General features: G+C 43.8%; 1 protein-coding gene across 2 annotated transcripts in view; it reads left to right on the top strand.

The window, feature by feature from the left end:
* LOC144682992 (glypican-5-like) overlaps window positions 1-26,490 on the top strand; it is a 1,265,567-nt gene that overhangs the window by 1,161,452 nt on the left and 77,625 nt on the right. The window lies entirely within an intron of this gene.

Here is a 26,490-nt window from a genome sequence, read left to right as displayed (position 1 = left end):
GCCACAGGCAGACGGCCCACCCGACACCCCTCCCCCACGGCCTGTAAAATCGTGGCAGATGAGGATGGGTGGACCAGCAGCATGTACACCGCCAATGGTACGGCACCCTAATTTACAGGTCCACCCACATGTTTTCCTGCCATAAAATTCAGCCCCTGGTGTCATATCTGACCTGAGATGGGCTTCTGATCATGTAAGCGCTCCATCACTGTCCACTTCCTTCTAGCTTTGTGACATGACCTGACTCTGCCTCTGCCTGAGATTAGGGTGCTGCTGAAACACTCATCCATGCTTTATTGCTTCAAAACTTGGCTATTCCAATGTACTCCTAGATAACTTCCTATCTTCCACTCTTCGTAAACTCGATCTCATGCAAGGTTTTATTGCCCATATCCTAACTTGCAACAAGTCCCATTCACCCAACACTCTGTTTGCTGACCTACATTGATTCCTAATCTGTCAACACTTCAATTTTGGAATTCTCCCCCTTGTTTTCAAATCCCTCCATGGCCTTGCTCCTTCCAATCTCTGTAACTTTCAACAACCCTAGAATTTTCCTAGATCTCTGCACCTTCGATTTTAATTGTTGTACCCCTGACAGTCTTGCCTCAGGTATACAGGCCCTAAACTTTGGAATTCCTTTGCTAAACCTTTCCACAAACTACCTCTTTCTCCTCCTTTAGGATGCTCCTTAAAACTTAACTCTTTGACCAAGCTTTTCATCATCTGCCCTAATATGTGATTCGGTGTTGTATTTTTTGAATACGCACCTGGAAGCAACTTGATATGTTTTCCTACATTAAAGGTGCCACAGAAATACAAATTGTTGCTGTTTTATTGATTATCAGCATGACAAGTTACAGCTGTCAGCAACAGTAGTTGCATTGTACAACATTGCATTAAGCTGTGTGTCTGTTCCAGTCTTTGCAATGTTATCACTTTGTGAGAGTTTGAAACGTGTGGAATTCATATCAAAGCTTGCACATAAAAATTGTAGTGCTTAAATAGCTGAACCTTATGTATGTGAAGATTAAAGGAAGCCCATCTACCAGGTTGACTATTGCCAAGTTGGGAAGTGGACAGGGAATTACTTAATAATTGGAGAATTCAGCAGTGTAAAGCACCTTTAGCATGTTAAATTAACTGTAACAAATATAATTCAGCTATGAGAGTGTTTGTGGCAATAATGTATTTATCAGTGTTAGGATGGAAACATTCTATAGTAAGGCATCTGTCAAAACAGAAATAAAACCTAAGTAATCCATTATTAGGAGGATCATTTTATTGCAACTCAAGAGAATCATTAATGGTTTTGACTGATTTAGCGAGAAGCTTGTTCACTTTATGTTAATGAGCTCTTTTGAGAAGATTAATGGTCATATTTCATTTGGAATTGTTCACGTCTGATTTTTTTATCTGATGCTTTTCGTTGCCATATTGCTCATGCAGCACATTTTTGGCAACATTTTAGAGTGTAAGCTTCTTTAGAAGACCCAGTGAATTTTAATAGAATTAACACTACAGGAAGAAGAACATTTGTCATCTTATAGCCTGCTGTAGACACAAAATGGGCTAAAATAAATGGCTCAGTAATATAGAATAACCCATTAAAGAGCACATTTTGACATACAAGTAATCATTTTTAAATCATTTTGACATACAAGTAATCATTTATAAACTGTTCAGTAATATAATTATCTAGTTGATGAATTACACAAGTAGCTGTGTATGCTGCCAAAATTAATTAATATGCTTTAATACAATTTCATGGAAAATCAAGTTATAAGGGCTAAAAAGAAATTTCCAGACTGACCACAGGCTCCAATAAACTGTGGCAACAATTAGTCATACCAAAATGGCTTTTAACTCCCTAGTGACTCATTTTATGGTTGTGACTGTGAAGAAAATAAGATGGGTCCAATTTAGGGCTCAAAAGCAAAATTTCTGTTTTGCAATGAGTTTTGCTTAACAGAGGCATCAGATTGATAGCAGCGTGATGATACTTATCACAGAGCTGTATTTTATTGTTACTGGATTTGTATTCAAATTACTTTTCACCTTCTTTAATAATGGTACCAGACCTTGCTCAAAATAATAGTGTGTTAACAATGGATGTTGTCATTAATGTTCAGATGTTAGTTTTGAATCTCTAAAAGTTGCTGATTGATTTACACCACTTCCGTGTTTACTTCACACAAATAGCATCATGCCTTTAGGCTCCCCATTACTTTTAAGAACTTGCGGAATCTGCACATTATCCATTAAACCCATCGCAGGAAGTTAAGGTTAGTGATTAATAGTGTAAGTACGTTTTTAATGACAAGGTAATAATTAATGCAATGACAAATCAGACTCTCTAGCCCAGAAAGGAAACAGATTAAAGCGTTCAATCTCATTCCTGCATGTAGACAATTGTTGTTGGATATTTCATAAAATTTTAATTTACTTATTAAAATTTTTTGCTTTTTATTTCTGTCTCTTTGTTTTCCCCTTTCTCAATCCAGTCTTTCATTCCTTCTCTTTCTGTATCCGATTTAACTCTAATTCACCCACCTTCTCCTTTTATTTCTCAATCCTTAAATCTCATTGATTAAGGAGAAACACAGCTGGATTCACCAAGATGCCCTATTGCCCTGACCATGCTGTTCTGAGCTTGTCTTTCCAGAAAGAAATGGTGCAAAAAAAATTTGAGTTGAAGAATGCAAGAAAAAATTGAACTAAAGGCATACACAGTGAGATGCTCCACTCAAGCAAGATCTTGCCATGTCCTAGGCTCAACCATTTTCAGCTGCTTCATCAATGACCTCGCCTCCATCGTAACATCAGAAGTGGAAATTCTCACTGATGATTCCAGTGTTCAGTTCCATTAGCAATTCCTAAAATAATGAAGCAATCCATGCCCCATATAGCAAAACCGGGGGAACATTCAGGCTTGGGCTGATAAGTGGCAAGTAAGATACAAGTGCCAGGCAAAGATCATCTCCAACAAAAGTGAGTCTAACCACTTGACCTTCAATGGCATTACCATCACTGAACTAGCCTCCACCCACCCACCCCAAACCCACCATCTAGACCCCGGAGGGTTACCTTTGACCAGAAACTTAAGTCTAATACTCAGATTACTATTGCGGCTATAAGAGCAGGTCAGAAGATGAGTTTTCTGCAGCAAATGCTTCATCTCCTGACTCCCTAAAGCCTTTTCACCGCCTTCAAGGCACAAGTCAGGAGTGTGATGCAATACTCTCCACTTCCCTGGGTGAGTGCACGTCCAACAACACTCAAGAATCTCAATGTCGCATCCAGGGTGAAGCATGCCACTTAACCTTAAACATTCATTCCCTGCTGTGGCTGCAGTGTGTTTAATTTACAAGATGCATTGCAGCAACTTTCCAGATCCTTCACCAGTACCTCTCATATACACAACCTCTATCACCTAGAAGGACAAGGGTAGCAGGTGCACTGGAAAATGCCAAGTTTTCATACAAGTCACACACAACTCTGACTTGGATGTAAATCACTGTTCCATCATCAACACTGGGCCAAAAACCTGGAATTCCCTACCTAACAGCACTGCGGGGGTACCTACAATGCATGGACTGGCTCACCACCACTTTCTCAAGGACATATCAGGAAGGGCAATCATTGTTGGTCTTGCTAGTGAGATCTAAATCCCATGAATGAATAAATGAATACATTATTTAAAAGAAATTGTTTGGAACTATTTTTTTTCCCCTTTTCTTTTCCATCAATTTTATCTCCTCCCTGTTGAAAGTGTTGATTTCTTGCCATGATATAGTTCCACAAATCCTATCATGCTGAATCACAGGTGGTGATTCTTTATATGTCAACGTAAAGAGTGCCAACAGGCTATCCTGTTGCTGAGAACAACCCAACTAAGTCCAATCCTTTCTTCAAATGACATTTGACACACACCTCGTTGGACATTAATCAGGAACATAAAGCCTTGACATAAGGATGTTGATAGCAACCACAATCCCCCTATTGCAGTTCCATTGAGATAACTCAGATAACTCAGCATAGAGCGAGGATTGAATCGGGAACCCTCGTTGTCTGTTGCATTCACCAACTGAACTAATAGGGGATGACTAATTCATCTTAAAAGGAAGATGACATCTACTGCTGGAGAATTTAGATTAATCTTTTCTTTTAATGCAGAATTTGTGTTTTTAAATTCATTCAAGGCAGAGTTAGACAGATTTTTGAAAGACAAGGGTTATGGGGTGCAAATGGCAAAGTGATATTGAGACCACAACCAGGTCAACCATGACCTTATTGAATGATGGAGCAGGCTTAAATGGCCCACTCCTGCTCCTAAGTCCTATGTTCTTAATATGTCTGTATTTCAGGCTTCGTCCAGACTGAATCCATACCAGCTTAACTCCACAATAACAGTTGCAATCTAAGATAGGGTTTACATATTGAATCGTAAGAATGCATGATCAACCTCCAAACAAACCATAGCAAAACGTTATATCATTTAAACCACTATTCCTGATTCCAAAGTTTGATTCAAGTCCAATGTCCTATTTTGTTGCTGTATTGGGAAGGGGGAGATAAATAAATGCACCATATTTTTACAACTGTACGTTGCACAGATATGCCTCTTCACAGCATTTGAATGTGATATACAGCAGGCAAATTGCATATCAGTATAAAAAGAATGTTTACTTACTGATGATTGCCTTTGTGCGCATATTATTTTTAACAATAAGGTCTGAATTTTCTCTTCTGAGTCAGGATCACAGAGTTGGGAGAATTCCCAGCTCCGCCAACCAGACTTGGGAGAAAGCGTTTCGACTTCAGAATTTAATTCTGTGGGGGCCACGTTTTAGGTGAGTTGTTCTCCTAGCCCCCAGAAATAGTTCAGAGGCAGCACAGGGACATCCGGATGCAGAGACGGGCTGGGTGAAAGGCTGGCCTCAGTGATTCGGCACTTTGTTCCAACTGCAAACAAAAACATAACAAAACAAGCTTCCAGCCCTCTCTCCCTCACATCCTCTCACACCCCTCACAATCCCCATGCTCCTTCCGCGCCAAACCATGCCACCTCATGCCCCACCAGCCCCCATGGTCCCTCATATCATCCATATCGCCCTATGCCCAACTACCAACTTCCCATAGCCCTTTATGCCAACTTAGTGCCAAATCATGCCCCACCACCACCCTTTGCCTTCTGTGCCAACTCACCTAGCATCCATCATGGGCAGACCTCAGGGTCCATGCTGAAAGGAAATAAAATAAAGTTATGTATCTATTGGTGAATTCACTATTTAAAAGCAAACACTCATTGATGAAAAACCATTCATTGCATTTAAATGCATTTAACCACTTAATCCCATATAACAACAAACATTTGTATTCATAGCCCCACATAACAGACTTTATAAGCACTTGGAGCTGCCAATCAAACTACGAACTGACAGGGTATGATAACATCAGGATGTGAACTGACACTGTGATAATAATACATTGTGAAACAGTCATATAGCACAAATCCTATAATGTAAGCCTCCAGGCGTATGTCAGTAGACAGAGTGAAATAGCAAACACTGTTATTTTTAACCAGCAGGCTGCTTTTTTTTAAATTTAAAGGCCAGGAGATTTAGACAGCTTGACAGTTCCAGTAAGCTTTGACAGTTCTGTTAACAGCTTGACAGCTCCCTTGACAGATCCCTTGTCAGTCCCCTTGACAGTTTGCTTTGATAGTTCCAATGAGCCTAACAGTTCCAATGAGTTTATCCAATTTTTGCACATTCATATCTACTTTTAACAATCCCAAAGGCCACTTGACCTCTCTCAAAGGGCATAATACTTGTCCTAAAAGTGTCCCAGGACCAAATCCAGAAGGATACCTTACTTTTCCAAAAGGGTACCCCAGCTCTCCAAATAACTTGGGTAAGTTTTGATTTTCTTCTACCAGGTCTAATGTGCCCAGGTCGTATTTCCCACTCCCTCCTTGTGAAAATCAGATCAGACTGAAGGCATCTGCACTTTAACATGTACAGCTGCCTCCATGAACCATGGATGTGCAAATTTCCGCCTGCCTCTGTGCTAACCCCCATGCGAAAATGGTGGGGGCCTGGTTTGGGAGCAGGACTTCTGGATTCAGGCCTCAGACACCATTTTCACAAAGATGAAGAGCCTCTCTGTCTGCACGAAAATTCAGGCCTGAGTTTTTATACAATGCCTTTTAGATGAACAACATATTTTTGTCATTATGCAGTCAATTCAATAATGATTGTTGTGTGGTGCATTTTCCTTCCTTGGTTAAAGTGTTTTTATTTTATAGATGGCAAAGATATATACATTTGCGTATCAGTGTGATTTCCTTACTATTTCCTTAGTTCCAAGTGCAAGCTAGGCTCAGTTGATTTAAAAGATTATGGGTTTTCGTGCCACTCCAGGACTTGCACACACAGTATAAGGTGCCACTTGATGTCATACTGAGGCAATGCTGCATTATCAGAAATGCTGTTCTTCAGTTGAGATGTTGGACTGAGTATTTCAGCTCCCCAGGAGCAGGATGGCAGGTGGGGAGGGGGAATAAATTGGGTACCATAGCAACGGTGTCACATCCATTATCTGCCCACCCCTGCGCATTCTTGCGGGCACTTTACCTGTGGCAAGGGAGGCATAGGGTAGCCCGTTCACCTGTGGGCCTCCTTCAGCTGTCACTGGAATTTTTCCCATGGCGGGAGAAACCCATGCCAAGTGTCCAGGCTTCCCAGTAAAAGCTGGCAGCCTGGTGACTGAGTCAGGGGGTGACTCCTCTTAGGATACCCTGTGCCCATCAGAGGACCGCCCACAAGGCTTCCCACCTCCCTTCCACCTGAATTTTCCCTTCCCCACTGCCCTAATGCCCTGTCCACCCCAGCCATGTGCTCCTGGGTCCTCTTCTTCCGGGGACTCACTGTAGTCCCAGCAGTGGCCACCACTCCCAGTGGCATTGCTGGAAGAAGAGATCTGCCAGCCATTTGATTGGCCAGCAGCTCTCGGAATCGTGACATTTTCTTGGATCGGGGTGGAAGTTCTGCCTCAAACCAATTAAAGGCCAGCCAAGCACAGGTTGGTTCATCCCCGACTTTTAGCCCAGGGAAGTGGGAGGTGGTGGGAACTCCATCTCTCATGTGTAAAATTCAGCCCATTAAAACATTGCTTGTTCGGTGGTTCAAGTGAATGGTACATTCCATGGAGCTATTTGAAGAAGCACAGAGAGACCTTTCATGGCCTGGACAATATTCGTTTTTCAATCAGCATTACAAAGAATAAAAAAGCAGGCCATTCATTCTGATATTATTTTTTGGGATCTCATTGCTTGCAAAATAGCTGCTGTGTTCACCTATAGAACAGCAGCAACTGCACAAAATAGTAAGTTGTTGTACATGAAGTACGTTTGGATGTTTCTAAAAGGCATAATAAAGTGTGATGTAAATATAAGTTCTTTTTTCCATTTTCCTTTTATCAACATTTTCATTAGTCTGACTCAGGGGCCTTGCATTCATTGTTTTAAAGTGGTAAAATGATGCATCTAACAAAATGTTATGTTCAGTGTTGCCACATTTGTTCAAGAAAATGATTGCATGTATAAAGGACTCACATAGCAGCAGACTACACCAGTCACTTTGAAATATGGAACGTTCATATATCTCACAGCTGATAGTTGTAAAAACGTCATACATGTCTAATCAAGGAAATCAGGACTTCAGTTCTACTGAACTACCCAAGCACGGATAAACCTAATTTGCAGTTGGTCATTACCAAATGGCATCACCCTGCTATTCCTGAATCTGAAAAGAAACCCAAATTAGAACCTGACACCATGTACAGTTTATTAAAGTTTGATTAAGTGTCCTGTTGGAAGGTGACAAATATAAAATATGAATTTGTGATATTGAACATCATGAACACTTGAAGGAAATAAACTTGCAGGGCCATGGGGATAGACTAGGACAATGAAACTGACTCTATTGTTCCACAGAGGGCCAACATAGACACGGTGGGCCAAATGGCCTCCTTTTGTGGCATAATTTAATGCCTCCTTCTCTATGGGCAGAATGTAATGCCCTTCTCCATAGCTGGTTTGGTAGCTGGGGACATTTAATCAGGCAGGAGGGTGACAGGTGGGTACATTGCTGCTTTCCTGCCACTACCTCGATTAAGTCTATTGTGTGAAGGCCCATGAACGGCCTTCCTGCCCCACTGCCAACTGAGGCCCTTAAGTGGGCAATTAATACCCACTTAAGGACCTCAGCCAAACACCACTGAAATTCATCCAGCAGCGGGTGGGGGATTCGCCATGCGGGAAGCCTGAAAAGCAAACCCTCTTGGGGTTGCTTGCAGGCTGCCAGGGGACTACCCATTTACTCAGTGCATGATCAACGGACCTGGTATCAGAAAGGACCAGGGGACAGCTGTTAGCTACCCCCTGCCCTTGCTGCCGACACCCCTCCCCATCCCTCCTCCATGACTTCCACCCCACAACCTCAGCCCCACAGCATTTCATTATCACTCACCTGTGCCTGGGTCCATCAGCGATCATGGGCCTTGGATGGTCATAGCCACCTCCCCGGTGGCGCTGACAATCAATGAAGAACTGCTGGCCTCTGATTGGCCAGCAGCTCATAGTGGGCAGGACCTTTGTCCCCAGTGTTCTTGATCCTGGGGAAGGTCCACTGCTACCATTAAAGTGCCTGATTGGCACTTAATGTGGCAGGCCTTCCTGAAAGGAAGTCACGAAGGCTCTCATTAGCCCTTCAGCCGGCGGGTGACACCCCACGTTGCATCCATTAAGTACCTTGCTGTGACTCTAAAACATTTTTCCATTTCATCCTGAATTGATTTTGTCTCTAATTTTAATGAGTGTAGAATGAGCTGTTCCTTTTGATGTATACTTTTAAATTAGCCAGTAACAGCATGGAAAGCAGATCTTTCCAAACCCACACAATTAGCAAAGGAAGAAATGGAAGCAGCTGACATCATGAGAGAGCACAGGGCCAAGAAAAAGGAGGTTGCAAGAGTGCCAGACCAGGAAAGAGGAGTAGTGAGTGCAAGCCAGGAAAGAAAATCAGCAGGCATCACAGAAGATAAGCGAGTCAAAAATTTCTCATGTCAAGAAGGATGGGCTGGGAACTGCCAGCATCCCAAAGGAGAGCAGCGCATTTTGTATGTAATTTTTCTTTTCAAGGTAAACTGTTTCCTTAGCATAAAGAATTGGATTTGTCATTTAAAATGGGAAGAGATTCCGTGGATGATTTTCTGCTTCTGTAACAGGCGTACATATTAGAAAATTATGGGCAGAGTTTTCTGTCTGTCGGGTGGGCGGTGCGGGAGTGAGCGCGGACCCAAACGGTGCCCCCAAACAGGTCCGCGCCGCCATTTTGCATGGGCAGGCCAATTAAGGCCCGCCCAGTGTGATGTACGCCAAGAAACGGTGTGCGCTCCCTGTGTGGGTGGCGGGGGGGTGGTGGGGATTGGTGGGGGGGGGGGGCCGGTGGGCAGGTTGCCCGAGTCAGGCATGCATGCGAAAGAGCGCAGAAATCTCCCTGAGGCATTTTTAGGGTTAAACAGTTTAATAAAGTGGTGAAAAATTTTTCATGACCTGTCCCCTCATGTGAAACTGTCACATGAGCCGGGACATGTGCATTAATTTTAATAAAAATTTTTGTGAAAATTTAAAATCATTCATGAAACCTCATCCCGCTCCTGGATGAGGTTCCATGAAAAATACTAAGGCCGCCTGGGCTCTTCGCCTGCCCGCCAACCTTAAGGTGGACGGGCAGCTCAGGTAATTGCTTAAGTGGCTTTTTAAATGGCCTTAATCGGCCCTTGACCGTTCGGCGGATGTGCAGCTAACTCGGCTGCGCGCCCGCCAAACTGAAAATCTAAATGACGCGCGGTGATGCTGGGATGCACGCCTGACGTCACCACACATCATTTTACGCCTCGGCAAGCAGGCCCCACCCATGCTTGCCGAGCCAAAGATTCTGCCCTATGAACCCGTTTACATTACCGGACAGAAAACTACAGGTCTGACCTGTACTCCTTGAGTATATCAGGAGTGCAGAACTGAAAAAGCTTCCTTTCTGCACAAATACCGCAATTTGCTTTATCTTCAATCACTACTTATATGTAAATGTTATCAAAAATCTTGTAGACTCTCTCCACAAATGTTACAATAGAATAATAGAAGCTTACAGCACAGTCGAAGGCCACTTAGTCTATTGTGCCTGTCCTAATTGAAAGAGCTGTTGTGATTAGTCCCACTTCCCCACTTCTTGTACATAACCCAGTAGATTTCTCATCCTCAAGTACCCTTTCTAATTCCCTTTTAAAATTATTTATGGAATCAGCTTCCAGGACCTTTTCAGGTGCAGCATCCCAGTTCCAACAAATCTGAAAGAAAAATTTCTCTTCATCTCCCTTCTTGACCTCTTGCCAATGATTTTGAATCTACGACCTCTAGTTATTGACCCACTCCTAAGAGAGAATCATTTTTTCTTGATCTACTCTACCAAAGGTTCTCATCATCTTGAAAGCCTCTCTTAGATCATGTTTTAACCTTCACTGTTGCAAGGAGAACAGTCCTAACTTTTCCAAACTCTCCTCATAAGTGAAGTCTCTCATCTCTGGTAACGTCCTGGTAAATCTCCTCTGCACCCTTTCTCAGGCCTTCATACCTTATTGTGAAGTGTGGTGCCCAAAATTATATACAATATTTCAGCTGAGGCCTAACCAGTGATTTGTAAAGCTCTAGCATGATCACTTTGCTTTTATATTCTATTCCTTTATTAAGAAACTCAAGTACCCATATGTCCTTTTTAACCACCTTATCAACTTACTTTGCTACCTTTAAGGATTTGTACTTGTGGACATTAGGTCCGTATACATCAGCATTTTTCAAAATCATTCGTCACACGTCTATGCTGAGGTTTGCCCTCCACATGAGGCTCCTTCCATATTACTTTACTTCACACAATGTACATGTCATTCTACTCCTTTCTCACTTGAGTACTTACCTAACACTATATGTAAAGTTTAAGATACATCAGTGTAGCTCGGCCACGTGGAATGTGCATTCTGCGGGATGTGGGAAATCATGCAGGCACAAAGTGCCCTCAATGATTACACCTGCAGGAAATGTCACCAGCCACAGAAACTTGAGCACTGTGTTGTGGAACTTGTGTGGTGGCTGGAGTCACTGTGGTGCATTCGCATGGCTGAGGAATATGTGGATAGCATGTTGAGAGAGGTGGTCACACAGGCAGAGAGGGAATGGGTGACTGCCTGAGTATTGAAGAGAAACAGGCAGGCAGTGCAGGAATCCCCTGAGGCTATCTCACACTCTAACCATTTTTCCATTTTGGATACTGGTGAGCGAGATGGTTCCTCAGAGGACTGTAGCAAGAGCCAAGTTCATGGCATCATGGGTGGTTCAGTGACACAAGAGGGAAGGAGGAAGAGTGGAAGTGCTATAATAGTAGTGGATACCATAGTTGGGGGATCCGACAGGCATTTCTGCAGCCATTGACGTGGGCCCAGAATGGTATGTTGCCTCCGTGGTGTCAGGGTCAAGGATGTCACAGAGTAGCTGCAGGACTTTCTTGTGGGGAAGGGTGAGCAGCCAGAGGTCGTGGTCCACATTGGGACCAATGACACAGGGAGAAAAAGGGATGAGGACCTAAAAACAAATTTTAAGGAGTTAGGAAGGGAATTAAAAAGCAGGACCTCAAGAGCAGTAATCTCAGGATTACTCCCAGTGTCATATGCTAGTGAATATAAGAATAGGAAGATTGAGCAATTCAACACGTGGCTGGAGAAATGGAGTAGGAGGGAGGGTTTTAGATTTCTAAAGCATTGGGACCTCTGGGAAGGTGGGACCTGTACAAGAAGGATGGGTTACACCTTAACAGGACTGGGACTAATGCCCTTGTGGGAAGGTTTGTTAGTGCTGTCGGGGACGGTTTAAACTAAATTGGCAGGGGAATGGGAACCTGAGGAGAAATTTAGAGTGAAGAGGAGAAGAACTGGCAGTGGGAAGCAGAATATTAACTGACAAGGAGGATATATCGGAGAGTAGTATCAAGGTAGATACTTGGAGAGTTTGATAGAATTAGCGTAGGCAGTAGTAAGTCATTAGATGGGATCAGAATTAGGGGGAAAGTAAAAAAGCCTAAATCAGGGTTATTGTGCATGTATGTGAATGCACGGATTGTGTTTAATAAGATTGATGAACTACAGGCACAGGTTGACAAATGGAATTATGATATTATTGCTATATCAGAGACCTGGCTCAAAGAAGGGCGTTAAATATTCCTGGGAACAAGGTGTTTAGGAGAGACAGGAAAGGAAGGAAAAATGGGGGAATGGAGATATTGATTAAAGATGGCTTTACAGTACTGGAGAGAGAGGATGTTCGAGAGGGGTCAAGGACAGAATCTCTCTAGCTAGAGGTAAGGAATAAAAAAGGTGCAATAACATTGATCAGTTTAGTATATAGACCACCAACTAGTGGAAGGAAGGTAGAGAAACAAATTTGCTAATAAATTACAGAGAGGTGCAAGAATTATACAGTAATTAAAATAGAGGACTTCAATTATTGAAACATGGACTGGGATAGGAATAGTGCAAAAGGACAAAAGTTTCTGGAATGTATTCAAGATAATTTTCTGCAGCAGTATGTTTCCGGTCCAATGAGAGGTCAGGCACTGTTGGACCTGGTTCTAGGGAATGAGTTGGCCCGAGTAGATCAAATATCAGTGGGAGAGCATTTAGCGGACAATGACCATTGTATCCTAAGGTTTAGGTAAACCATGACCTAGAGTGCGGTGTTCAGGGCATAATTTTAAAATTTGCAGATGATATGAAGATTGGAAACATTGTCAACTGAGATGAGGATAGTCTTGAACTTCAAAAGGACATAGACATGTTGGTGGATTGGGCAGATAAGTGGCAGAAGAAGTTCAAAGCAGAGAAGTGTGATGTGATTCATTTTGGCAGGAAGAATATGACGAGACAGCATAAAATAAAGGGAGAAACTCTAAAGGAGATGCAGGAACAAAGGGACCTTGGTGTATAAGTACATAAGTCACTGAAGATGGCAGAGCATGTTGAGAGAGCAGTTAATAAAGCATATAGTATCTTATGCTTTATTAATAGTGGCATTGAGTACAAGAGTAAGGAGGTCACGTTGAACTTGTATAAGATAGTTAGGCCTCATCTGAAGTACTGTGTCCAGTTCTGGGCACTACACTTGAGGAAGGATGTGAAGGCATTGGAGAGAGTACAGAGGGTTGGGACTGTTTTCCCTTGAGAAAAGAAGGCTGAGAGGAGACTTGATAGAGGTATTCAAGATCCTGAGGAGTACGGACAGTGAGAAACTGTTCCTAATCAAGAGAGCATCAAGAACTAGAGGGCACAGATTCAATATAATTGGCAAAAAGAGTAAATGTGATGTGAGGAAAACAATTTTCACCCAGAGGGTGGTTGGAGTCTGGAACAAGCTTCCTGAGAGGGTGGTGGAGGCAGGTTTGATCAAGGAATTCAAAAAGGAATTGGATGGCTATCTGAAAAGAAAGAATGTACAAGATTACGATGATAAGGCTTAAGGATAAGGCTCTCTTCTGTAATTCTTTAATGAATCACAAATAAGATCATAAGAAATATGAGCAGGATTAAGCCATTTGGCCCATTGAGCCTGCTGTCCCATTCAAATTCGGCCCTGAATATATTCAATGACCCAGCCTCCACTGCTCACTGGGGGAAAAAATTCCAAACACTAACGACCCACTGAGAGAAGAAATTCTTCCTCATCTCTGTCTTAAATAGGAAATCCCTTATTTTTAAACTGTGCCCTCTAGCTCTAGATTCCCCCACATGAGGAAACATCTCAGAATCTGCCCTGTCAAGCCCCCTCAGAGTTTTATATGTTTCAGTAAGATCCCCTTTCATTCTTCTAAAGTCCAATGAGTATAGGTCTAACCTGCTCAACCTTTCCTCATAAAAATGCCCTTCTTCTGCACTGTAAAGATTCTGTGATTCTGTAATGAATCACAAATAAGCTCATAAGAAATAGAAACAGGAGTAGGCCATTTGGCCCGTCGAGCCTGCTCTGCCATTCAAACTAGCAGCTAACATAAAAGAGAATCCCAAGGCCTCCTATAAGCATCTAAATAATAAGGGTGGTAAAAGATAGAGTAGGGCCGGTTAGGGATAAAAAAGGGGACTTGTACATGGAGGCGGGAGAACTAGTGGAGATATTAAATGAGCACTTAGCATCTGCCTTTATAAAGGAAGAAGATGCTACCCAGGCCGAGGTGAGAGAGAGGCAATTGGTACACAAGAAGAATTTACAATTGAGGAGGAGGAGGTGATAGAAAGGTTACCTTTACTTAAAATAAAGTACCAGGATCGGATGAGATCATCCAAGGCAAGTGAAGGAAGTGAGATGGAAATTGCAAAGGCATGAGTGATAATCTTCCAGGCTTCCTTAAGCAAAGGGGTGGTGGAGGCAGGTTCGATCGAGGTATTCAAAAGGGAACTGGATTGCTATCTGAAAAGAAGAATATGCAAGGATACGGGGAAAAGGCAGGGCAGTGGGACTACGTGGAATGCTCTTTCAGTGCAGATTCGATGGGCCAAATGGCCTCCTTCTACACTGTAAAGATTCTGTGATTCTGTGAACATATAAAGAAATGGCTGAAAGCACTGGATACTGCAAAGGCCTGGACAACATTCAGGCTTTGTCTGATAAGTGGCAAGTAACATTCACATTACACAAGTGCCAGGCAATGACCATCTCCAACATTCATACCACACAAGTGCCAGGCAGTGACCACCTCCAAGAAGAGAGAATCTAACCATCCCCCATTAATATTAAAAGGCATTACCATTGCTGAATTCTCCCATCATCGAAATCCAGGGGTTACCATTGACCTGTCATATAAATACTCTGGCTACAAGAGCAGGTCAGAGACTGGCAACTCTGCGACCTACTAACCTACTGACTCTCCAAAGCCTGCTACTGCCTACAAGACACAGGTCAGGAGTGTGATGCAATGCTCAACACTTTCCGCTCCCACAGTGCAGCTTCCACAACACTCAAGAAACTCAACCCCAACCAGGACAATGCAGCCTGCCTGATTGGCATCCCATTAACCACCTTAAATATTCACTCCCTTCACCACGCACACACAGTGACAGATGCACTACACCAACTCACCAAGGTTCCTTCAACAGCACCTTCCAAACCCATGACCTATATCTCCAAAAAGACAAGGCCAGCAGTTGAATAGGAACACCACCGCCTGCTAGTTTTCCAAGCCATACACCATCCTGCACTGGAACTATATCGCTGCTCCCTCATTGTCGCTCGGTCAAAATCCTGGCACTCCTTTCCGAACAGCATTCTGGGTGTACCAACACCAGATAGACTGCAGTGGTTCAAGAAGGCAGCTCACCATCATATTCTTGAAGATATTTAGGGATGAGCAATAAATGCTGACCTTGCCAGCAACTGTCATATCCCACAGAAGAATAAAAAACTCTTCACCATTCTCCCGAATTCTTTATTGCATTTATTAATAACTATCTTAGTAGAAACATTCCTGTAAGACTACCCTTTCGGCTTAAAGGCCTCCATCAGATCACCTCGCAGTCTTCTCTTTCCTTTGAGAAAAGATCCCCAGGTTGTTCAGTCTTTCCTGATAGTTGTACCCTCTCAGTTCTCCTTGTCATTTTTTTTGCATTTTCTCCCGTGCTTCTATATCCTTTCTGTAATATAGGGCAGAATTTCACCCTTGTCGAGCGGGGGCAGGTGGAGGCGGTTGGGAAGCCAACTGCTGCCCACATTCGGGGCCGGAAGGCGGTTTCACACTGGTACACCCAGAGTGCTGTTAGGAAGGGAGTGCCAGGATTTTGACCCAGCGACAATGAAGGAGCAGCAATATAGTTCCAGTACAGGATGGTGTGTGGCTTGGAGAACTAGAAGGTGGTAGTGTTCCTATTCAACTGCTGGCCTTGTCTTTTTAGGGGTAGAGGTCACGGGTTTAATTAAGATCCGCCCAATGTGAAACGCAAGCTTATACTGAAGCTTGGTCGGACCACACTTATTCTGTGCAAATCTTTACCTCCTAGACCGCCTTTGTCCTCCATCCCATTTTGACTTTTACTTTGCAAGGATTATGTGGCCTCCTTATTCCACTTCCCAAAATATAGAACTTCACAGTAATCTATAATAGAAAACCATTAAGCATTTAAATGCCCATTCTGCAAGTTGTTTTTTGCTAGTTCCACCATGCAATGAAAACACCTTGGGCCTGAATTTTCAGAGCCCCACCATCCAAAGAGTCGATGGGAACTCCAGCAGCCCCGAAGCCATATTACACACCAAGGAGCATTGATTGGCTTAAGCCAGGACTTTTGCGCACTCGGGAGGAAGTCCTGCCTTGGAGAGCTGTCAGCGAATCAGATTGGCCAGCAGCTCTCCAGTCCCTCCAGGCACAGCATTGTGGCACTAAGTCCCGGGACCCGGAGGACAAGTGTAAATGGCAGGGGTCCCAGGGCGGGGAGGGTAGGGAACACAGGAGGATCACGGCGGGGGCAGTGGTCTCGGGGGTTAGGCCGGTGGGGAGAGAGAGGTCCGGAGGTCACCAGGCTTAAGGGGAGGGCGCCCCCAGTTAGAAGCGGACTTCTGATGGAGGTGTACCCCAACCCCACACTCCTTGCCCAAGATCAAACTATCTTTATTTCCAGCCTTCCCCCCCTGAACTGTCATCCACCTGCCAGCCTAAAAATTGAGGCTTGGTGGGAAACGGCCCTAATGTGACTATCTAGTGGCCACTCAATGGTCTTCATTGGGGCAAGGGTGGGCTTCACGTTCGAGGCCCTGCCTGCCGCAGCATAAAATTGCTCCGAGATGGTGGACGGGAACCCGGAGGGAATCTCATTCATGCAATTTCACATTCCCCCGCCCCAATGGAAACAAGCCCAATCTGTCCAATCTTTCCTCATAAGACAACCCACTCATTCCAGGTATCAATCTAGTAAACCTCCTTTGAACCGCCTCCAATGCATTTACATCCTTCCTTAAATAAGGAAACCAAAATTGCACACAATATTCAAGGTGCAGTTTCACCAATGCCCTGTATAACTGAAGCACAACATCCTTACTTTTATGTTCAATCCCTGTAATAATAAAGGAGAGCATTCCATTAGCTTTCTTAATTACTTGCTGTACCTGCATATTAACTTTTTGTGACTCATGTACTAGAACACCTAGATCCTTCTGCACTTCAGAATTATGCAGCCATTCTCCATTTAAGTAATACTCTCCTTTTTTGTTCTTCCTGCCAAAGTGAACAACTTCACATTTTCCCACATTTAACTCCATTTGCCGCATCTTTGCCCACTCACTCAAACTATCTATATCCACCTGCAACCTCCTCATGTCCTCTTCACAACATACTTTCCTACCTATCTTTGTGTCATCTAAAAATTTAGCGACCATGTCTTCACTCCCTCATCTAAGTCATTGATGTAAATCGTAAAAAGTTGAGGTGCCAGTACAGACCCCTGTGGGACTCCACTCGTCACATCCTGCCAATCCGAAAAATACACATTTGTGTATACTCTCTGCCTTCTGCCAGCCAACCAATCCTCTATCCATGCTAATATGTTACACACTACACCATGTGCTTTTATTTTCCGTAATAATCTTTGAATAGGCACCTTATCAAATGCCTTCTGGAAATCCAAGTACAGTACATCTACAGGCTCCCCTTTATCCACTGCGGATGTTACTCCTTTAAGAAACTCCAGTAAACTCCTTTCACAAAACCATGCTGACTGTTCCCAATTGCCTTAAGCTCTTCTAAGTGCCCAGCTATAACCTCCTTAACGATCAGTTCGAATAACTTCCCCACGACAGACATCAAGCTTAACTGGCCTATAGTTTCCTGTTTTCTGCCTCCCCCTCTTCTTGAAAGGAGGGGTTATATTTGCTACTTTCCAATCTGATGGAGCCTTTCCAGAATCTGGAGCATTTTGGAAAATTAACACCAATGACTACCTCTTAAGCCACCTCTTTTAAGACCCTAGGATGTAGTCCATCGGGACCTGGAGACTTGCCGGCCTGCAGCTCCATCAGTTTGCTCAGTACCATTTCCCTAGTGATTTCAATTTCACCAAGTTCTTTTTTCCCATTCACCTCCTGATTTACAGCTATTACTGGAATGTTTCTTGTATCCTCTATAGTGAACACAGAAGCAAAATATTTGTTCACTTATTCCACCATTTCCTTATTACCTACTATTAACTCCCCACTGTCACTCTCTAGAGGGCTCACTTTATTTATTCTTTTTCTTTTTAAATACCTGTAGAAACTCTTGCTGTTTTACATTTCTAGCTAGCTTCCTCTCAAACTCTAATTTCTTTCTCCTGATTAACCTTTCAGTCATTCTCTGCCGTTCTTTAAATTTTATCCAATCACCTGTCCTGCCACTCATCTTTGCGGAGTTGTATGTTTTTTCTTTAAGTTTGATGCTTTCCTTAACATCTTTAGTTAACCACGGATGGCGGGTCCTCCCCTTAGAATTTTTCTTTATGGTAGGAATGTACTTATTCTGAGCCCACATGACACTTCTTTGGAACTGAGTCTTAGAGAAGACTTTATCAGATTTTCCACAGTCAAGGGTGGATTTAACACTATCAGTAGTTGTACAGTTAACAAGGCATGCAGAAGTGTAATGGCACAGCTGATGGTAAATGCTAAGTTGTTCAAATCCCAGAGGGGAACTTGAGACAACTGCCACAACTATTTTTGCAATTTGTATATTTCAAGATGCGGGCTTTGAATTCAGTAGTAATAAGACAACCGAGCCTTATATATTTTTACAAAACTAGATTAAACATTTATTAATAAGAGAAATGATTTTAAGCACGTGCATATGTCTACAAATTACTACTATAATAACTTCTAAATCCCCTAATTAATCTGACTCCCAGTTCCACCTCCATTAAGGCAACAGTAAAACATATAGATTTTAAAAGACCCAGGCAAAGAAACATGACACCCTGAACAATCCAATTCAAAGTGTGTTTCCTTAACTTCAGTTCATTGTAGAAAGCAGCTTGAGGTGTAGATGCTGAAGGCTTTTCACACTTGTTAGATCTTAAAATGCCTGCCTTTACACACAGCCTTCCCTCCTTTATACATATTTTCCCCTTTGAATGTAAATTCCCATTGCTTCACTGTCTTTGGACTTTACTTCCCTGATCATAAAAAATTATCATAGTACCAATTTTACCAGTAATCTTGGGAAAAATAAGCACACTGTTTCTAAACTTCCCCTGGCTGGATGACACATTTCACCCCTCCTTTGAAAACAATCTAGTCTGGTTTATTTAAAAATGCAAATATTCTTTTTTACACCTTACATTCTAAACTTCTCCCATGTTTACCTACTTGACATTTCAAACCCAGCTTATGTTCTAATACATCAAAGCCTCCAGACCAGCTACCTTTAATCCAATTAAGTCTCATACACACATACAGAGATACATATAGACACAGAAACCACTATTTTACAATAAATTCCAATAATATTATTATATCTTCCTGACAGAAGTAAGAAAGCAAAATTGGGTCTATATTCGAGGTGACAGGGAGATTTCATGGAGAATAACAAATGACGCAGTGCAGTTTGTAAGGCAAAGAAGTAGCAATGCACCTACTCAAAAATAAGGAAAAAGCAAAGAGGGCACAGTAGCCATCATTACTCAGTATTCTCGCTGTGGCAGGAAAAGGCTGAATGAGCACCAAGAGTGTCTTGCTAAACATGAGGACTTCCATTCCTGTAAGAGGAGTGTACATTTTAAAGATGTATATCACAGCAAAAAGCTCCTAACTCAGAAATTTAAGAAGAAGCCACTTAAATCATATATCATGCAAGAAATTGAAGATTAAAAAGACAATGAAGTGCCATTCTAAGGAGAAATTCCAGGATCTAATGGGAACTGTTCAAGTGCAGACATTATGGTCAACAAACATAAAACAAACTTCAAATTAGACTGGAACTGGAGTTTCAGTTCTTTCAGACACAGAACAGGGGCTAAAACAAGACTTTGTTCAGCCATTAACCATATAACTCCACGGTCCAGGAGGATTCAGCTAAAGGTTAAGGCACAGTTCACTGTTACACTTTTACAAAGGAAGAGAAATCATAGAAACTTTGTACGTGATCCAACTAAGAGTATTCACTATTAAGCTGAAAAGCTTGCCCAGATCTACAACTAAAGTAGATGAATTGGGAAGCCAAGACATACTGGAAGAATTCAGGACAGAATTTCCAAACTTATTTAGAGGTCTTGAGAAGACCAAAACAAGTGCTCTGAAGTGGGAGCACCAGAATTTAATAGAAACAAGTGAAAACCTTGAGAACACCAGGCAGAAGATTTCCCATGAACTGCAGGTGATGGAATCACAAGTTAATTACTGGGGAAAGCAGCTTGCATCAAGCCTGAAACAGATGGACAAACCTGAGCACGAGGACAAAAGAGACAAACTTTAACAAGAGGACATATATTTTGTCGAAGATGTTGAGTCCACTACTTCATTGACTTCAAAATTTCTACCAGCAACAATAAAAGTTAAATGACATTCAAACAGCACAAAAAGCAGATGAAGAGCCAGCTTTTGTGCTGATTTCTGTGGTAAAAGGATCTGGTACATGTGGGACTGAGTACACTACCGCCCACAAGGTGATGTAAGAAGGCACATGACCCAGGCCCAGGGTGGTGTTGAGCAGAGACGTGTATGGACCTAAGCATGGAGACAGCTCCTAGCTTGTAGCCTTTACTATACATGTCTAAAGAGTTCTAGTAATTAATAAAGACTTACAGTTAGCCTACAGAAGATTACGGAGACATCTTTAAGACATACCAATCTGTAGCAACACCCTCCCAACAGCTTCACTGATTTCAGACAAATTGTGTGTTAAAAACTAACAAAACTGAGCAGAAACCATTGTAGATCACATAGGATATGTAAAAAGTCCAAGATGCTGAATCATGTTTTAAAATTAGAATTTTTGTGTTTTTTTTTTCCTTCCTTCTTGTAACTTATAGAATGCAATCCTATTGCAATTGAAGACCTTGCTGTTTGTCATGATGGTGGCATCAGAACAAGAAAGTTTGAGTATTGATTTAGTTGGATTTTACGGTCCCAATCTGCAGAAACCAGCAGTGCCTGAGAAGAGTGATTCAGAAGCAGTTAGCGTCACTTGAAGAGAGCAACTACATACAATCATGTAGAGATAGAGAAAAAAAAACAGAGATCAATGATACACAGAAATGAACCACAGATTCACACAGGGAAACAGTGAACCCACAGATACACATAGGGAAACAGTGAACCCATAGATACACACAGGGAAACAGTGAACCCACAGACACACACAGGGAATCACTGAACCCACAGATACACATAGGGAAACAGTGAACCCACAGATACACATAGGGAAACAGTGAACCCATAGATACACACAGGGAAACAGTGAACCCACAGATACACACAGGGAAACAGTGAACCCACAGGTACACACAGGGAATCACTGAACCCACAGGTACACACAGGGAATCACTGAACCCACAGACACACACAGGGAATCACTGAACCCACAGACACACACAGGGAAACAGTGAACCCACAGATACACACAGGGAAACAGTGAACCCACAGACACACACGGAAATGTGGGGAAGATGTTTCCATTAGTAGGAGAGACTAGGACCCAAGGGCACAGCCTCAGAGTAAAGGGAAGACCTTTTAGAACAGAGATGAGGAGAAACTTCTTTATCCAGAGAGTGGTGAATCTATGGAATTCATTGCCACAGAAGGCTGTGGAGGCCAGGTCATTGAGTGTATTTAAGACCGAGATAGATAGGTTCTTGATTGGTAAGGGGATCAAAGGTTGCGGGGAGAAGGCGGGAGAATAGGGTTGAGAAACTTATCAGCCATGATTGAATGGCGGAGCAGAATCGATGGGCCGAATGGCCTAATTTCTGCTCCTATGTCTTATGGTCTTATGGTCTAAACAGTGAAGCCGCAGATACACACAGGGAAACAGTGAAGCCGCAGATACACACGGGGAAACAGTGAACACAAAGATACACACAGGGAAACAGTGAACACAAAGATACACACAGGGAAACACTCAACCCACGGACACATAGAGGGAAACAGTGAACCCAGAGATACACACAGGGCAACACTGAACCCACAGACACACAAAGGGAAAGAGTGAATCCACAGACACACACAGGGAAACATTGAACCCAGAGGCACACACAGGGGAACAGTGAACCCACAGATACATGCACAGATAGACTGAATATACAGACAACACAAGAAAACAGTGAAACTACAGATACACACAGGGAAACAGTGAACCCACAGATACTCACAGGGAATCTGGGAACCCATAGACGCACACGGGGATGCAGCGAACTCACCAATACACACAGATAAACAGTGAACCCACAGATACACACATGGAAACAGTGAACCCACAAATACACACACGGAAATAGTGAACCCACAGATACACGGAGGGAAATAGTGAACCCACAAATACGCACAAGAGAAATAGTGAACTTACAGATACACAGGGGGAAACAGTGAACCCGCAGATACACAGAGGGAACAAACTGAACCTACTAATACACACAGAGAAAGAGTGAACCACAGATATACACAGGGAAACAGTGAATCCACAGATACAAACAGGGAAACCATGGATCCTCAGAAACACACAGATAAACATTGAACCCATAGATACACACCGGGAAACACTGAACCCACAGATACACACAGGCAAACAATTAACCCACAGACACTCACATGGAAACAGTGAACCCACAGATACACGCAGGGAGTGAGTGAGCACACAGATAAAGATTGAACCTATAGATACACACAGGGAAACTTGAACCCACAGATACACACAAGGTAAACAGTGAATCCACAGATACTCACTGGGAAACAGTGAGCCAACAAATACACACAGGGAAACATAGAACCCTCAAACACACACAGGGAAACAGTGAACCCACAGATACAACAGGGAAACAGTGAACCCACAGATACACACAGGGAAACAATGAACCCAAAGACAGACTCAGGTTAACAGTAAACCCACAGATACGCACAGGGAAACAGTGAACGCACAGATGCACACTAGGACACAGTGAACCGACAGATACACACAGGGACACAGAGCGAACCCACAGATACATCCAGGAAAACAGTGAACCCACCGATACACACGGAAATTGTAAACCCACGAATACACACGGAGAAACAGTGTACCAACAGATGCACACAGGGAAACAGTGAACCCTCAGACACATACAGATAAACCGTGAACCCACAGATATACACAGGGAGAGAGTGAAGCCAGAAATATACACGGACAAAGAGTGAACCCATAGATACACACAGAGTAACAGTGAACCCACAGACGCACAGGGAAACAATTAACCCACAGACACACACAGGGAAACAGTGAACCACAGGTACACACAGAGAAACAGTGAACCCACAGGCACACACAGGGAAACAGTGAACCCAAAGGTACACACAGAGGGCAGAATATTAATGTTGGCAGGGGGCACGCCCCCGACCCGGCCGAGTGTAAATTGATGCGCGAGGACGTCGGGCGAGCTTCCTGACATCATCACTTGGTCCTGCAATATTTCCGCCAACTCCGCCACCCACCCGCCGACAATTAAAAGGTCTGCAAAGGCCATTAAAAACGTAATGAAATTCAAATTTACGCTGTCCGTTCAAACTTGTAGTTGGCGGGCAGGCAAAAGGGTCAAGCAGCCTTTGCACTTTTTAGGAAACCTCATCCATGGGCAGGATGAGGTTTCTTAAAGCAAACAGAGTCACATGAGGGGATAGGTTTTATGACGTTTTTCTGTTCTTTATTAATTTTTTCAACATCTTCATCTCCCTGAGGCAGTTCCATGTCTCAGAGAGATTATGAAACGCTCTCTCACGCACATGCCGAAGTTCGTGCAAGGCCTGCTCGCACTCCTCCCCCCGCCCACACAGGCAATGCTGAGCGCTGCTGATTGCATATCATGTTGGGTGGGTCTTCATTGGCCCGCCAGCGTGAAATTGCCTTCCAGGCCCAATCACGGACGACAGTTGGCTTCCTGTCGGCTCTCGCACGCCAAGCCAAAATTCTGCCCAGGGAAACAGTGAACCCATAGACACAAAGAGATACAGAATGAATCACAGACACACACAAGGACACTGAATAAACCCACAGGCACGCACAGAGACACAAAGTGAAACACAGATACACACAGGAATTTAGGGTTAACCACAGGTACACACCAGCACTAAGGCGTGAAATTTATCTCTGACAGGCGCCCGCGATCAGCGGGCCCGGGAGCAGTCGGGAAACATACTCCCGGCTCCCCGACCGCAATTTCACGCCGGCTGGCCAATTAACGGCCAGCCAGTAAGAAACGCGCTTTGAAAATCTCAGCGCTGTGGGATGGGGGCAGGAAACTCTTTCGAGTTATCAACAGTCACAGAATGTAACTCTTTCGAGTACATTCACAGTTCTTGGTTTTCCGGGAGTGGGACATGAACCCACAACCTTCTGATTCAAAGGCGAGGGTGCTATGAACTGAGCCACAGCTGACACCTCATGGGGGCAGGAAGACGACTGCGCCATTAATGGGCTTAATTGCCTTCTTAATTGTTGGCAGGCATGCCGACAGAGCCTGCAGAAGTCAGAAGTGATGATGTCGGGATGTTGCTGACATCTCCTCGTGCAATTTTACGCCCGATCGGGTCGGGCGCGTGCACGCCCACAGGATGTAAATTTCAGCCCATAAAGCGAACCACGGACAGACAGAGGTATAAAAAGAATAAACCACAGGCACACAAATGGCTACAGAGGGCAAATTACAGATTTACATTGGGATATAAAGAGATGACTTTGTTCCAACAACTTTAAGTGTGTCCATCCCTATTTTAGGCAGACGTGCCCAAGGACCAAGTCCATATGCATGGGCTGAATTTTATGGGCCACCTGCGGATGGGAAAAAAGTGGGGGGCAGTGGTGGACCTATAAATGAGGACATCGTGCCATCGGCAGCATGCCTGTGGCCAGTCCAGCTGCCCCCGCTCCCTCCATCACTTTACAGGTGGCTGGGGAGGCGCAGATTGGTCATCCACACACGTGGACCAATTGTGGCCCTTAAGTGGGCAATTAATACCCAATTCAGAGCCCCATCCCGCCACTGCTGTGATATAACCAGCGGCGGGAGATACTTTCAACCAACGTGTAGCCTGGCAGCTTTAACACTGCGGGCTGCTGGTCAGAGTCCATCGGAGGCCCCTTTCACACATTTTTGCCTCACTACATTCGCATCTTCTCCTGCCCTATCCAACATGCCCCTGAACCCACTTTGCTGGGGCCTGTCACCCTGGCCTCAGTGGGACCTTGGACTTACCTGAATATCAGGATCCATCGCTGAATGCCATCTCATGCCCTACCTGCAGTATTGGCAGTGGCCACAACATCTGCTTGGCACTGTCAGTATGCCAGAGTTGCTGGTCTCCCATTGGCTGGCAGCTCTATGAGATGGGATGTCCTCCTGGAAATGGACAGAAGTCAAACTTGTTAATAATTAAAGGGCCCTTGCCAGAAAAATTAAAGTGGGGTGAGCCAGCTAAGCAGAGGAGGACTCGTCCCCAAACTTTATGCTGGAGTACAGCGAGCCCACCCTCAATCCAGCCCCATGCGTTTGGAACACTACTACATATTGGATGGAGACTATTATTGGACATACACTGGAACAAAGAGTAAGCCAGACACTAAGGCTTAATTTAATGCCCCCCCAAAGGCAGTATGGGAGGTGGGGGAGCCATATGGTGGGGCAGGAAGGTGTGGGTGGAGACCCCATTGCCTTTCCGATTCCTCCCAGTTAAGTCTGGGGTGGGAAAGGCCTTTGACCCTTCCTGCCTGGAACCCCATTGAGGTCTTTAAGTGGCCACTTAAGGACCTCATCCTGATGTCGCTGGTATTTTCCCATGTGAGAAAACAGACAGGTAAACCCTGCAAGCCTGTTGAGTGGTTCTTTCCTGCTTGGGAATCCTTCACCAAATAGAGGGAGCTTCAGGAAGCAAACATGCATTTACACCAAACTCTCCTCCCCTCACTTGGGCCTCCCTGACTGGTCCCAGCTATCCCACCCCATTCACCTGCACTCTGGGTGCTCCAGTGATGTTCTTCATCCTTGGGCTTCCTGCAGTGCTGGCATTGACTACCAATCCTGGTGGTGCTACTGATACTGGAGAACTGCCAGCCTCTGATTGGCCAGCAACTCTCAGAGGCAGTACAGATGTCTTGCAGCAGAAAATCCAGCAGAATATTGCCCCCAGTGGAGCTGGGA

Source organism: Cetorhinus maximus, chromosome 7, assembly GCF_964194155.1.
Source record: "Cetorhinus maximus chromosome 7, sCetMax3.hap1.1, whole genome shotgun sequence".
NCBI lineage: Eukaryota > Metazoa > Chordata > Chondrichthyes > Lamniformes > Cetorhinidae > Cetorhinus > Cetorhinus maximus.
Note: the sequence above shows the minus strand (reverse complement) of the source record. Positions and strands in the feature narration are given on the sequence as shown.